The sequence below is a fragment of the Oryctolagus cuniculus genome, unplaced genomic scaffold (assembly GCF_964237555.1).
Source record: "Oryctolagus cuniculus unplaced genomic scaffold, mOryCun1.1 SCAFFOLD_45, whole genome shotgun sequence".
Classification (NCBI taxonomy): domain Eukaryota; kingdom Metazoa; phylum Chordata; class Mammalia; order Lagomorpha; family Leporidae; genus Oryctolagus; species Oryctolagus cuniculus.
In genome coordinates this window covers 373,924-389,310 of record NW_027208356.1, presented here as the reverse complement: position 1 = coordinate 389,310, position 15,387 = coordinate 373,924, and the positions used below count along the sequence as shown (strand labels likewise).

General features: G+C 42.3%; 1 long non-coding RNA gene across 1 annotated transcript in view; it reads left to right on the top strand.

The window, feature by feature from the left end:
* The first annotated feature begins 4,823 nt into the window (after window positions 1-4,823).
* Window positions 4,824-15,387, top strand: part of LOC138848330 (uncharacterized) — a 47,323-nt gene continuing 36,759 nt past the window's right edge. Inside the window, exon 1 of the long non-coding RNA XR_011386117.1 lies at window positions 4,824-4,957. This is a non-coding gene — a long non-coding RNA (uncharacterized lncRNA). The remainder of the gene's footprint in view (window positions 4,958-15,387) is intronic.

Genomic DNA, 15,387 nt, shown 5'->3' with positions numbered 1-15,387 from the left:
AGACTACATGAAATTTATCGATGTATTTTATCAAGCAATCATCCAATGTAAATGATTACCATATGTTTGCACTTCAGGGAATCATTCTATTGTGAATATTTTGGCATCAATATAATTTTGTTTAAAATTTCTTTATGAAAAAATATCTGGACTAGAATTCAGTTGAATGCATTGCATGGTTTTGTTACCTAATGACAAATTGCCTTCACTGAGGTTTATAATTATTTATTCTTTCAACACTAATGTTATGTGTTTACCAAATACAGTAATGTTAATATACATTTGGGGTTGGCACTGTGGCATAGCGGGTAAAGCTGCAGCCTGGCAGTGCTAGCATCCCAAATGGATGCCAGTTTGAGTCCCAGCTGCTCCATTTCTGAGCCACCTCTCTGCTAAGGCCTGGGAAAGCACTGGAAGATGGTCCAAGTCCATGAGCCCCAGAACTCGCATGGGGGACCCAGAAGATGCTCCTGGCTCCTGGCTTTGGGTCGGTGCAGCTCTAGTCATGCAGCCAATTGGGGAGTGAACCAGCAGATGGAAGACCTCCCTCTCTCCTTTCTGCCTCTTCTTCTCTCTCTGTGTAACTCTGGCTTTCAAATAAATAAGTAAATAGATAAATAATTTTTAAAAAGATACATTTGTTTGCAAACAATATGTGACATCAATACAACTACTTAAATTTTCTCATACAAGTAGTTTAATTTGGAGGCCTGAATTATGGCTGATTGGTTCTGTAGTCTAATGATATCTTTGAACCCAACTATTTTCCCCTTCTTTATGAATTTCAGTGTTGTATATTACTAGAATTCTGAAAAAAATTCACAGAAACTTTAGGCATCATCTAAACATCATAATCTCCAAAGAGCAAAAATCATTGCAAACTATGATTTTCTAGAATTATTTCTTTGGATAATGCTACAATTTTATTGTAGCTTTAAATTGAGCACACACACACACACACACACACACACATACCCATGTACCATACATACATTCACAAATGTACATACACAATCAGCAAGTCTCCAATGCACTTACCAAAGTGCATCAATGTGCTAGTTTAAGATTACTGCCAAAGAATAGTCCCTTTCTTTAAATACCAATTTACTCTATTGATTTATTTTTGACCAAAAAGGATGCAGTTTAGTTACTGTTTTGACAAAGAGGCAGGTATCATCACAAAGCACAAATGAGTGAATAAGTTACATTATCCAGGGAATTAGATAAGAAATGGCTCACTCATCAAATTAAAAGGAATTGAATCTAGTTTGAGTTACCATGTCAAGCAAAATATGAAGTTTTACAAAACTTGAATGTATATAATTTCAAATAAATTTTGAGTTGTATCTAAATGTGTACACTACAACATTAAGCATAAAGGCACAGATATTTAAATACCTTTATTTAGGAAAATGTGAATAGATAATAATAATAATTGCTAACATTTATTTTATACCAGGTGATGTTTCCTGAATTTTATGTTTCCAGAAAAATGGAGGTAGCTCCTGTTATTTTAACTTTAAAGAAAATGCAACTGAGGCATGAAGAGGTAAGTAACTGGTTTGCCCAAGGATATATAATCATGAAGTGGCAAAGCCTTAGACTTGGCATGATCTGAATGGCAGCCATTTTTTTTCACAAATTCAATGTTTGATCTATTTCATATATTCACTAAAAGGATTTACTATCAAATGATACTTTCTGATAAAACCTATGAAAACTGCAGATGAGTATTGCTCCAAAGCAAATACTTGAGGCTAGCATTACGTGTAGCAGGTAAAGCCATTGTCTTTAAATTTAGCAAAGATATGCCTTGTTAGATGAGTGTACTTTGTGTAATTCTTCTTGTCAGTGTATACACTTTAGAAATTGATTACAGGGGCCAGTGCTGTGGCACAGCATGTTAAAACCCCAACCTAGGGTGCCAGCATCCCATATGGGTGCTGGTTTGAGTTCCAGTTGCTCCACTTCTGATCTGGCTCCTTGCTAATGCACCTGGGAAAGCATCAGAGGATGGCTCAAGTCCTTGGGCCCCTGCACCTGTGTGGGAGACCTGAGAAAAGCTCCTGGCTCCGGGCTTCAGATCAGCTCAGCTCCGGCTTTTGCAGCCAATTGGGAAGTGAACCAGCAGATTGAAGACTTTTCTCTCTGTCTCTACCTCTCTACATAACTCTGTCTTTCAAATAAATAAAAATAAATCTAGAAAAAAAGAAATTGATTACATCAGGCAACACATATGAACTTTTTTATAGAAAGATTGACCTTTAGAAAAATTTTAGACCTACAGAAAAAAAAGTGGCACAAATGTGAACTTTTGAATAAAAATCCATTTTTCATGAATGTATGGTATTATAAAACACAGCAATACATCACGGAAAACCAAAAATAAATTGGACTATCTCATTCTGTGATTTGAAATCTAGGGACAAATGTCCTTTATTTTTCTTACAGAGAATGTAAATAGTGTTGTGATATCAAACTCATTCTAAGTTTAGGTACCCCATGGAAAGTTTGATCTAATGAAAACAAATCTGTTGGATCATTTACCTCATACATTCCACTACCATGAAAATAATATATCTGTCATAATACATCAAGAAGAAAACACATTTATGCCTAAAAATACAAATTCAACTATTACAAGCTGTTCAGCAAAATTTAAATTGTATGTTTTTAATATTCTAAAGTGGAACATTTTTCTTTGCTTCTCAATAAAAATGTGATACACTTTAACATCTTCAGAATAAGAACTGAGAGTGTACAAGGCAAAATTTATTTATTTATTTATTTATTTTTTGCCAGGCAGAGTTAGACAGTGAGAGAGACAGAGAGAAAGGTCTTCCTTCCATTGGTTCACCCACCAAATGGCCACCATGGCCTCCCGATCTCCCATGGGGTGCAGGGCCCAAGCACTTGGGCCATCCTCCATTGCTCTCCTGGGCCACAGCAGAGAGATGGACTGGAAGAGGAGCAACCGGGACTAGAACCTGGGGTGCCAGCACTGCAGGCGGAGGATTAGCCTTGTGAGCCACGTACCCGGTGAAATATAGTTTAAGGAGAGAATTTATAACGTTCATTTTTAAAGTAACAAAAACATTTTTCACTTCTTGGTTTGCATTTTAAATTTGTACATATATATATGTATATATATATATTAGCCATCCTTACTGGTTATTGCAAATTACCACATCCCAAAATTAATTGCTTCTCAACATTTACAATTTGTTTCTTCACTTTAAAGAAAAATATTTGTGTCTCTTGAGTAAACAAGTAAATATAATGATTTGGCATCATTTTATAAAACTCAAATCTGTAAGAACTCAAAAACCACTGCAGAAATATTCTATAAGAATGTACTCATGCATATTGTTCTTACAATAGATTCACCCATGTCATAGGAGAGCAACTCCTTGCTCAACATTCAAAATGTTCACAGTCTTCTAAATATTCCTTTTAACATAGTGACCACAGTTGGACACAAGAGAGTCTTTAAAATTAAAAGAAACAATTTGGGTATGCTGACTTTCCTAGTCTTCTTGTTTTCCTGGGACAGAGTATCTTTTTTGAATGTAGGCTGACAAGGATACAACCCCCTCCACAAAGTAAAATGCCTAAACATTAGAGCACTGCTCCTGACCCCTGCTCACTTGTTCCTCTATGTGGGATTTATGAATGACTTGCATGAATGGAGAGATGAAAGAGGCAATGAGCTACCACCCCCCTGCTGCACAAGGGCCCAGTGTGCCTCCAGCACCCTCCTACCAAACCCTTCCCCCTGTCTGCCCATGCAGACCACATAGATGCTGCGTCAGCGAGCAAATTAGCACCACGCACTTGGTTTTCCTGCTGAGACTCAGCCTTCATTGCTTCCCCAACTGCAGCACATGCTGCAAGCCTCAGCCAGCAGGGCTGGTGGGAGAGGTGGACAGTTGCACTCACAAGGTCTCTCTCTTCTTCTCCTGCCCCTCCTGACTCTCGGGCCACCACCTGCATTCTAGCCACAAGGTACAAAATGGGACGGCCAAGAACCTAACACCACCCACATCACCCACACACACCGCAACTACTAGCTGCCCACCAATGACCACTGCCTTCATAGCCAGCCTATCATGGGGTGGGTCTTGCAGCTCTAGTCCTGCCCCAGGGCAGCAATGATTGGCCTGATGCCCCCTGCTGGGCTGAGCCTGAGCTGCCCAGCATCAGATTCTGGAAGCAAGAGAGCTGCTGATGGCTGTGGCCCTGGCTCAGAGCACACTCAGGGAGAACCCATGACCGGCAAGGGCGCTGGGGCTCTGGACTTTCCTAGGGTGGAGGCTGGCTCAGCCCTTCTTCCCCCAGCCCTGCCCGCAGGTGGAGCAGGGTTCCCACGGGGGCATCATCCCTCAAGGGAGAATGGGTGAACCACAAATGCTGCAACTGCGAGTGCTGGGTGCTGGCCTACACCCGTCCGGGAGGGAGTAGAAGACAGTGACTTTGTGGGGAAGTGACACTTGAGCTGGGCCTGTATTTTGGGTTAGCTCTGGACACACATTCCTGTCTGCGGGTCTGTTGCAGGCTTCCTGGAGGCTCTGGGAGCCGAATTCCTGGTGGGGAGGGCAGGAGGGCGGGAAGTCGAGGCGCTGAGCTCCCGCTGGGTGCACCAGGCACTTTGGAGCTGTTCAGAGTAAGGAGTTGAGGTCACCTCCTGAACCACTGCTGGTCCCAAACTCCTGGTTTGGGATTTGCCAGAACCCTGAAGTAGGGGTGTGGTGGGGGTGGTAGTGGTTGGCTTCAATGCACTGTATTTGTGAATTCTTCAAACACAGCTTCTCCCTACTCCTGCAGGCTTTCAGGTGATTGATGAGAACAGAGTCCCTCTGCTGCAAAGTGACTGAAGTTTGGAAACTACGTCCAGAACTTCACAGTGTGTATTCAGCTGGTCATCCTTCAGGTCTGCAGGTGGACAGCAAGAGCAACAGTAAGATATTAATTACTGTAGATACTCTCCTTTCTTTCCGGTAGACCCACCAAAAGAGAATGGGAGATGAGTACTTGAACATTGGAACCAGTCAGTTTGCTAGGGTGAGCTGCCAGTACTTGGAGCTCAGGAGTGGACATGGAGAGCAAAACATGCACTGTTACTAAAGAGGACAGTTAGGTATTTTACTGTGAAAAGGGAAATCATTTAGAAGTGAGCAAGACACCTTAAGAAAAGGTCTGTATAGTTATTTTTGTTTATTTGAAAGGCAGAGAGAGCCCTTCCATTTCCTGCTCATTCCTCAAATGTCTGCACCAACCAGAGCTGGTTCAGGCTGAAGCGAGGAACTCAGTGTGGGTCTCCCACACAGGTGGCAGGGACTCAAGTACTTGAGCCATCAGCTGCTGCCTCCCAGGGTTCTGTTAGCAGGAAGCCAGAAGCAGAAGCAGGGCTAGGGCTTGAGCCCTGGGCATTCTGACTGGGATGTGGAAGGCTTTACCACTATGCCAAACACATGCTCCAGTAAGCTGTTTCAACACGTTTGCAAAATGTAAGAATGTGGTTTTAAATATATGCTCTTCATCTTAAAAATTTGCATAATCTTATATTCAGTTTCATGTGATTCAATACTTATTATTAAATACATGTAATGTTTAGACACATGCTTTACTCACCAATACAAACCTCAGTAATTTTTTCACTTAGAACCTTGAATATTAGCATTCATTCAGACTAAAGTTCACTCATAGGCTGGGAATTCTGACAGAGACAGTAGGGAAAAAAATCTAGATGTGTATCTGATACCTAATAAGATTCTGAACCTGACTGACAGAATCTGAGTAACTGTTCAGAGAGTGACTTCATACCTCTCCCCTCTGTAATGAGAAGACTGTGTCCTTTGGCCACTTTCACATGATGTTATGTAAATCTTACCTGAAAAGCCTTTTATAAATTCTGAAGTACCATACAGAAGCATATTATGCATTTCCATATGAGTGAAAAAAAGCAATGTCAAAGGCATAGCTTTTCCAGAGAGAAGTTAGGAGGATTAGCTCAGTTCGTAAGTGTGTAAGTACCATTAAATATCTACATATTTGAAATAGATTTATAGAGTGTGGAGTTCAAGATAGATATTTAATAAATGCACTCTGGATAATAAGCAAATATCAGAAATAATGCCACACCAATCAGTGTTTAAACTCTTCAGACAGCTCCATGCCAGGGAAGTGCAGTGATCCCTGTAAATTAACAAAAATCAATCTGTGTATACCCATGGAAGCCACTGGTTTATATGCAGCCTATACTAGATGTTTTTGTGTTTAGTAAAATAACTTGATTTTTTAATGAATGCTTTCAGACTGATACCTGATGCTGAATGGCAGACAATTTTTTCTGAAAAGTATGTGGTTGAGAAATATAAATATAAATCAGTTTATAATTTTTGTGTCTGAATATTTTTATGCATTGAGACAATACCTGCAATAATCAGAAGACTTTTCCTCAAAAAGTTGCTATATTGATGCATTTTCATTTATTTATGTAATGTATGCTTAGGTAAAAGGAAGAGAGAGAGAGAGAGGGAGAGAGAGAGATCTCTATCTTTCATCTGCTGGCTCACTTCCAGATGGCCACAATAGCTGGGGCTAGCCAGGCTGAAGCCAGGACCCTGGAACTCTGTCCCAGTCCCCCATGTGGGTGCAGGAACCCAAACTCTTGGGCAATCTTTGCTCCTTTTCCAAGCAAAGAGCTGGATGAGAAGTGAAGGAGGTGAGTCTCAAAGCAGTGCCATAAGGCATGCTGCTGTTGCAGTTGGCAACTTACTCCTTTGTGCCACAATGCTGGCCCTGGATTGATGACATATTGAAGTGCTGCCACTGGCTTTTGGCTAAATAGGATGACTTAACATGTGTTCCACTCTGTGGAAGAGGAACAAATAAGGCAGTTGGTTGTAAAAGTTGCCCATGGAAACCACAGCCTGAGAAAGATGAATCAACTCACCTTGCATTTTCCACCTTGCATCTACACCACACTTTGTGGATGAACATCTGATTGTACGCCATTGTGATGGAGGTTCTCAGGGTGCTGGAACTTTTTGTAATTTTTTAAAAATATAGATTAAGAAGAAGGCAAATAAACAAAAAATTACAAACTGCTGCCAATACCAAGAGGAGATTATTGAGAGTAAAAGGTCACCTGTTGGAGCCAGCACTGTGGCACATCAGGTTAAAGCCCTGGCCTGAAATACAGGCATCCCATATGAGAGCTGGTAGAGTTCCAGCTGCTCCACTTCCAGTCCAGCCTCCTGCTAATGCACCTGGGAAAGCAGTAGAGGATGGCCCAAGTCCTTGGGCCCTTTTGCTCATGTGGGAGACCCAGAAAAAGCTCCTTGCTCCTGGCTTCAGATCAGCTCAGCTCTGTCCATTGTAGCCATTTGGGCAGTGAACCAGCAGACAGAAGATTCTCTCTCTCTTTCTCTCTCTCTCTCTCTCTCTCTCTCTCTCTCTACATCTCTATATAACATTTTCAAATAAATAAAATATTTTTTCTGATAAAAAGGTATCCTGCCATACTTCTTTCATCCCTGTTAATTCCTAGGAATTAAAAATTGTCGGGGCCAGCACTGTGGCAAAAATGGGTTATACCAACAACTGCAGCACTAGCATCCTCTATGGGCACCAATTGCATGTTCTACTTCTGATCCAGCTCCCTGCTAACATACCTAGGAAAGCAGAAGAATATGGTACAAATCCTTGGGTCCTGCACCCAAGCGAGGGACCTGGATGAAATTTCCCTGACTCCTGGCTTTTTTTTTTTAAAGATTTGTTTATTTATTTGAAAGAGTTACACACACACACACACACACACACACACACAGAGAGAGAGAGAGAGGGAGGTCTTCCATCTGATGGTTTACTCCCCAACTGGTTGCAATGGCTGGAGCTGTGCTGATCTGAAGCCAGGAACCAGGAGCTTCTTCCAGGTCTCCCACTTAGGTGCAGGGGCCCAAGGACTTGGGCCATCTCCTACTGCTTTCCCAGACCATAAGCTGTAAGCTTGATCAGAAGTGGAGCAGCCCCGTCTTTCACCAGCACCCTTATGGGAGCCAGTGCTTCAAGCTAAGGTTGTAAATCTGCTGTGCCATAGCATTGGCCCCTACTCCTGGCTTTGCCCTGGCCCAGCCCCAGGTTTTCAGTAATTTGGGGAGTGAAGCCACAGATGGAAGACCTTTCTCAAGTAAATAAAACAATTCTTAAAAATATATAAATATATTTATGTAATAATCATGTTCATGGTTTAGAAATTTAGGGATCAAAATATATGCTTTTAAAAACCCACTCAGTATCATTCTGTATATTGCTCTTTGCTTTGCTTTTTTCACTCATGAAGATGGTTTAGGTCCTGAATTTATCAGTGCTGTAAACTTCTTTCTTGTATACCTTTGAAAGCTTAAATGGTTTTTGTTTTTATTTTTTAAAGGAAGATTGATGCATATATTTGAAAATGTAGCAGAGTGGAAGAGACAGATTATCTATCTGCTGGTTTACTCCTCAGGTGGCTGCAGTGGCCTGGGCTGGGCCAGACTGAAGACAGGAACTTCATCTGGGTGTCCCATGTGGGTGGCAGGGCCCCAGTTATCTTCTGTTGCTTTTCTGGGACCATTAGCAGGAAGCCGGATTGGAAGGGGAGCTGCTGAGACTCAGATAGCACCCATATGGGTTACCGGCATTGCAGGCAGTGTCTTACCTCATGCTACAGCACTGGCACCAAGTGGTCACATTTTACCTAGGGAAAAGAAAAATTAAAACCTAGGAAATTAAATGCCATGGGCAAAGGATGTGGTGAGTGGAAAAACTGAAAACTTTTAGTACCTAGTTGTTGGTCATATGAAAGAAGTGGAACACTTACCTATATTATTTCCTTTAGTCCAGTTTGAGTGTCTTTAATTTTTTTTTACTTAATTAGGAGGCAGAGGGAGAGAGAATGAAAATGCACTCTGATTCTCTGCTTTACTCCCCCAAATGCCTGCAACAGCCAGAACTGGGTCAGGCTGAAGCCAGGAGTGTGAACTCAATTTTTTTGATTATTTGACAGGTAGAGATAAAGACAGTGAGAGAAACAGAAAGAAAGGTCTTCCATCTGCTGGTTCATTCCCCAAATGGCCACTACAGCTGGCACTATGCCAATTCAAAGCCCGTAGCCAGGTGCTTCTTCCTGGTTTTCCATGAAGGTGCAGGAGCCTAAGCACTTGGGCCATCCTCCACTGCCCTCCCATGCCACAGCAGAGAGCTGGACTGGAAGAAGAATAACCAGGACTAGAACACGGCACACAAATGGAATGCTGGTGCTGCAGGCAGAGGATTTACCAAGTGAGCCATGGCGCCAGCCCATGAACTCATTCTTAATCTCCCATGTGTGGGCAGAAACCTGAATACTTGAGCCATCAGTGCTGCCTTATAGGATCAGTATTTGCATGAAGCTGGAGTTAGGAACCAGAGCTAGGCACTGAAGCCCAGTACTCTGATGTAAGACTTGGACATCTTTTTTTTTCCCAAAGATTGATTTATTTATTTGAAAGGCAGAGTTGCATAGAGAGAGAGAAGTCTTCCATCTGCTGGTTCACTTTCCAGTTGGCTGCAACGGCTGGAGCTGGGCTCATCTGAAGCCAAGAGCCAGGAGCTTCAAGGTCTCCCATGCATGTGCATGGGCCCAAGCACTTGGGCCATTTTCTACTGCTTTCCCAGGCCATAGCAAGGAGCTGGATCAGAAGTGGAGCAGCAAGGACTCCAACCAGTGCCCATATGGGATGCCCATAATGTTTTCTTTAATTGGAGAAATGTTCCTTTGATAGAATGAGCGTATGACCCCACAATATTCTCTACTTACTCATAATAGGGAGGGTCTGAGATGTAAAAGTCATGATTAATTTCTTAGAAGAAAATTTACATACCCAGAAGCAAAGAGAGAAAATCTTGTTGTTCTCATGAATGAAGCAGAGTTTAAAAACTAATACTTAACTTGTATTTTAGAGGAGTTAATGACTTAACCATCTCTTCTATTAGAAATACTACATTGTGGCCAGTGCTGTGGCACAGCGGGTTAAAGCACTGGCCTGAAGTGTCAGCATCCCATATGGGCTCCGGCTCTAGTCCCGGCTGCTCCTCTTCTGATCCAGCTCTCTGCTATGGCCTGGGAAAGCAATAGATGGCCCAAGTCTTTGGGCTGTTCTGAGGCTCTTAGCATAGTGAAGATATCTTAGATTCTCATTAGTGAAATCTTTAGAAATTTCATAAAGCATCAACTTTCTTTAATGATCTGAAACAGAGATGAGATCCATAAGGGCAGAACTGCTCAGCAGCCACACTGCAGGAATATGTATCTTTCTGACGATATCTTCATCTGCTTCTTGCAGTTGCAGCCAGTCTATGAGCTCTTGGTCTGTTTTCTGCCCTTGGGAGGACCTAGGGTGCTCTATATTATCTGTAAGGATTCAAAATTTGTTGTATATTAGTGTCTAATCATAAAATTTCCAAACTGACAAGCTGGATATAATAAACTATGCTAGACTGCAAAAAAAAAATACAAACATGGTGTACTGTCTATAAAGTACAGCGGTAAATCTGTATTATAGAGATACACATCTCTACACTATTCTCTCTTTCACTTTGAAAGTCTACATTCAGCTCTCGATGTTATGATTACTTAGGAAGAGATTTCTTATACTTACTTTCATAATCAGTGAACTCGGAATTATTAGTGTAGTATTGAGGATTGTACTGACTAAAACACTATGTTTATTCCATGTTAAATAACATCATCGTATCTTTGGATTCCATTTGTTCTGCTACTGATGTATTCACAGGAGGGGGAGGTGGGAGGAAAACCCAAGATCCATTGGGGTGGAGGAGGAATGTCAGAGGCTGTGGTTCTATTGTACTGCAGCTTGGGTTCTGGAAGAACACATTAATGGACCCAGATGGTTTGAAGCTAACCGAGGGCCTATGTTCTGTACACTTGTCTGTGGTACTGCATTTTCATTTATGTAAAATTTATTTTCTTCAAGCAATATATTAATTTGGATGAAAATGAAGATGTTAAGGAATTTTCAGAATGGGTCTGTTTAACCCTCATTGGCTTTGTTTTTAGGCACTTAACTCAGAAAAGAAAAGATAGAAAAATACATTTTGGGTTCTCTTCATCTGTACCACAGCACTCTTTGGTTAAGATTTGTCATTTTGTCATATTTGATTCTCTAGACTCCCTGAAAAATCCCCTACTTCATTAGATGGAGTCCGTGTCTCACCATGGTAGTGAAAAGTTTAAAATGTTCCAGCTTTGCATTTAGCTAGGCCGTGGACACATGCCATGGCACTTGCCAGCCAATTGTGTCAGGGGCATCATCTGAATCAGAATTACTTGCATGAAAACAAGGAGTTGCAGATTCTTCCAGTGAAAGTGGAGAGGAGCAGGAGCTGCAGCACATTGCCAGGGGTGAGTGTGCCATGGGATGCCATGTGGTGGCTGGTGTCTGGGGTGCTGGTTCTGCAGAAGATAGGGCTTATGGGGGCTGGTGCTGTGGTGTAGCAGGTAAGGCTGCCTCCTGCAGTGCCAGCATCCCATATGGTCACTGGTTCAAGTCCCAGCTGCTCCTCTTATGATCCAGCTGTGCTATGGCCTGAGAAAGCAATATAAGATGGCCCACGTCTTTGCACCCCTGAACCCACATGGGAGACCTGGAAGAAACTCCTAGCTCCTGGCTTTGGATCAGCTCAGCTCTGGCCATTGCATCCAATTGGGGAGTAAACCAGCAGATGGAAGATTCTCTCTCTCTCTCTCTCTCTCTCTGTGCCTCTCCTCTCTCTGTGTAACTCTGACTTTCAAATAAATAAATCTTTTTTTAAAGAGCTTATGCTTATGGATAGTGGTCATGGAAAATGTATGGGACATTTGGCAGCAAGATTTTGGATGAATTTTCCAACCCCTGAACCTCCTAGAGATTAGAATAGACTTCTAATGCATAACTTCCTCTTATGCTTAATTAGGTTTTTGTTTTGAATTGTTTTTGATGAAACAGCAAGGAATTCTGAGTTATAGACTTCCTATTTCAGAGACAGGAGAACACTGATGCCTGCATTATAATTAAATAATGCCTATCACCGTTTCTTAAGCAACAAATGATCACAGATTCCCTCTTTGCTGCTAAGTAATGAGCATGGTGATTCTTCCCTCCGTAACCACCTCCCCACCTACACTCCCTCCCCTCTTCCTCCTTCCTCTCCTATTGACATGGAGTGCCATACATAGCTAGGGTGAACATTTATCCCGCTTGGCCCTAGGTGTTCATACACTTCAACTGTGTGTAATTATTCATATGCCCTTTTTATGACCAAGCTTATGTCAGAACGACAAATTATATATTCACCTAATACTGAGAATCATCAAATTGATTTCTATTTTCTTCTCTCTTAGGCAGTTCTTGAGGGGCAGAAATATTTATTTTGTATATCATGTATTTATTCAACTAAAAGACTGACTGTCAAGATGCTGAGTTTTAGTGTCAAAGCAAATATGTTTCTAGACCCCATGAAGTTTACAGTCTGGCAAGAAAGAGCCATCTACCCCAAGAATATTGTTTAACATAGTAAATGCTGGTGTGAAGTCAGTGGATAAAAATTGAAGCATTCTTAATCTAGCACCAACTCTAATCCCATGATCTCTAATTGAGAGAAGTAATCAGAAACACAGAACTCCATGTTAGCCAGTTATCTCTTTGAATTTCTGCTTAAAAATAAAACATATCAAACAACACACAAATACCTAGGAGTGCATAATATTTATATACTATCTTGATATTAAAAATAAGAAAAAATAACCATGAAATAATAGCAACTTTGAATCTCCTTTGTTTTCTAGACAAGTTATAATCCTATATGGTTCTTTACAGTAAATTACAGTACATCATTACAATATATAATTACAGTAAATAATTACAGTAAATTATTTTTGTCGGTATACTTCATCTCTCTCACATTTTTTCCCTTTGAGAAATCAGATTTTAAAAACTGAGACCCAAGACAAAAGAAAGATTTTTATGCTAGTGTTATATGTTGATTGGCTCTCTAAAAAAAGATTTATTTATTTATTTGAAAGTCAGAGTTACACAGAGTAGAAAGGGAGAGAGAGAGAGAGAGACATCTTCCATCTTTTGGTTCACCCACCAATTGGTTACAATGGCTGGAGCTGTACAGCTCCAATGCCAGCAGCCAGGGGGTTCTTCTGGGTCTCTCACACAGGTGCAGCTGCCCAAGGACTTGGGCCATCTTCCACTGCTTTCCCTGGCCATAGCAGAGAGTTGGATTGAAAGCAGACTAGCCGGGCTCAACCTCCACCCATATGGAATGTCCATGCTGGCAGTAGCTTTACCTGCTATTTCACAGTGCTGGCCCCTTGATTGGCCTTTTTAATGATATTAAAAAACACCGTATTTTTCTAAGCTCTTTCCATTCAGTTTCTACTTTGTAAACTCCAGATAATACTGTCCCCAGAATTAATCTAAGGTATAAATAATATGATATGAGGCATTTAACCCCTTAACCTGTCTCCTTGAATACTCAGCTATGTTAGCTCTGTGTCCATTCTTCTGTCTCTGTACTAGATGAATAAAAAGACAGTGTAAAATGATTTGAAAAGAACTATAAGGGGTCGGTGCTGTGGTGCTGCTGCCAATTGGGGAGTGAACCAGCAGATGGAAAACACCTCTCTCTCTCTCTCTGTGTGCCTCTCCTTCTCTGTAACTCTGACTTCCAAATAAATCAATAAATCTTAAAAGAACTATAAACATCAATAAAATACAAATGAAAATTGTATTCTCAAAACTGGATATTAAACCATGCCTTCCTCACCTCTGTTAAAAGTTACATTCTATCATAGTCATTTATGATTTCTAGGGCCAAAGTAGTAAATAAGATTTTTCTGGAAGAGACAGAGGTTATGAGGGAGCCAGGATTTGGGGTCAGTTAGCAGCAGTGAGTGTCACTCTTTCAGATTTGATTCAGGAAAGGAAGAACAGCAACTGATCCCTGAGGTTTTTGGAGGGGAAGGAAAGGAAGGAGGGACTGAACAAAAGGAAATGCCCTCTGGTTGTGGGCACCCACCCCCGACTGCAGCCTTTGGGGAGGGCCAGCTGGTGTCTCTATGAATGCTGCAGCCTGGACTCCATTTCCCAGAGTTCCCAGGAGCTCCGACCTATTCTGCCTTCCAAATGCCTGTGCCCATGTGCCTGCTAACAGCCAGTCCCTGGGGGTCTGAGTTGGACCAGAGGGAGTTCATTCCCTGATCAGGGTCAGCCCTAGGGGCTGTGCTGCTCCTTCTCTGGCATTTACTGCAACTCCTGCCCTGCACGTGCAATCCCAGGCAGTTTCCAAGTGCTCACCCTGAGCCTGCCTCCTACTGCTTCTTCCCTCTTCATCTTCTGCCTGTGGGTCCCATGTACCAGGGACTCTCTTCCCCACACTGCCCGCTTCGCTCCCCATGTTTCTGGAAGAAAGCGTACCTGCTCCAGGGACTTTCTGCTGCAGGTTTGACATGCAGTAAGGAGTGGGGACATGTGTGGGAGAAGGGTGGGTGCCAGGGCACCAGTGATCCTGGCAACTTCCCCTGAGGTCAGGGCTGGGACCTGGGCTGTTCTGTCTCCCACCTCTGCTTCTCAGGCTGGACTCTCTCCTGCAGAACCTCATCCAAACTGTCCCTAATGTGCTTTATTTAGTGGTTACAGGAGAGAGAGGGCAGCGTTCTGGGAACTTGCATATGCAGGGAAGAAAGGCAGAAAGACTCCCACTCTCTACAGTTAAATAAGCTGGGTTCCAACTGTGGGTGTTTTCAGAATGCAGTCTGGCCTGGTCTCTTGATGTTTCCTGGGCTGGTTCCTGCAGGGTGGGGCTGGATGGTCTTCAGCAGGGAGCCTGGGGCAGCAGAGGGGTGGGAAGAAGGATCTGACTAGGATCTGCCCCACTGCTCTCATCCTGCACCTCATCTTCCTGGTGGGGAGCAGTGTGAAGCGTGAATAGCTGCTTTATGCATTGATCCCTCTCAAGTATTAGTTATCAGATTTTTCCAATGTGGAATTTGAAGCTGTTCCAGAAACCTGGGGTGGGAAAACTCCCTTCTTTCAAACAGGCACAGAGACAGGGGAGGATCCAAGGAGTTTCTATTAATGGCCCTAGGCACAGCTGGAATGATTTCCTGAGAACTCAGCATCAAATTCAAGTTTCTTAGCTGTTACAGCATTGGTGGGTTTAAATGGCAGCCTACATGACTTAGGACCACAATTTCCAATGGTCAGTGGGTCCAGTGTGTTTGTAAAAGAGATGCCAGGGACAGCTTTATTAGGACAGATTTATGACTGGAGTTTACAGAAGCAGAACTTAGGATAT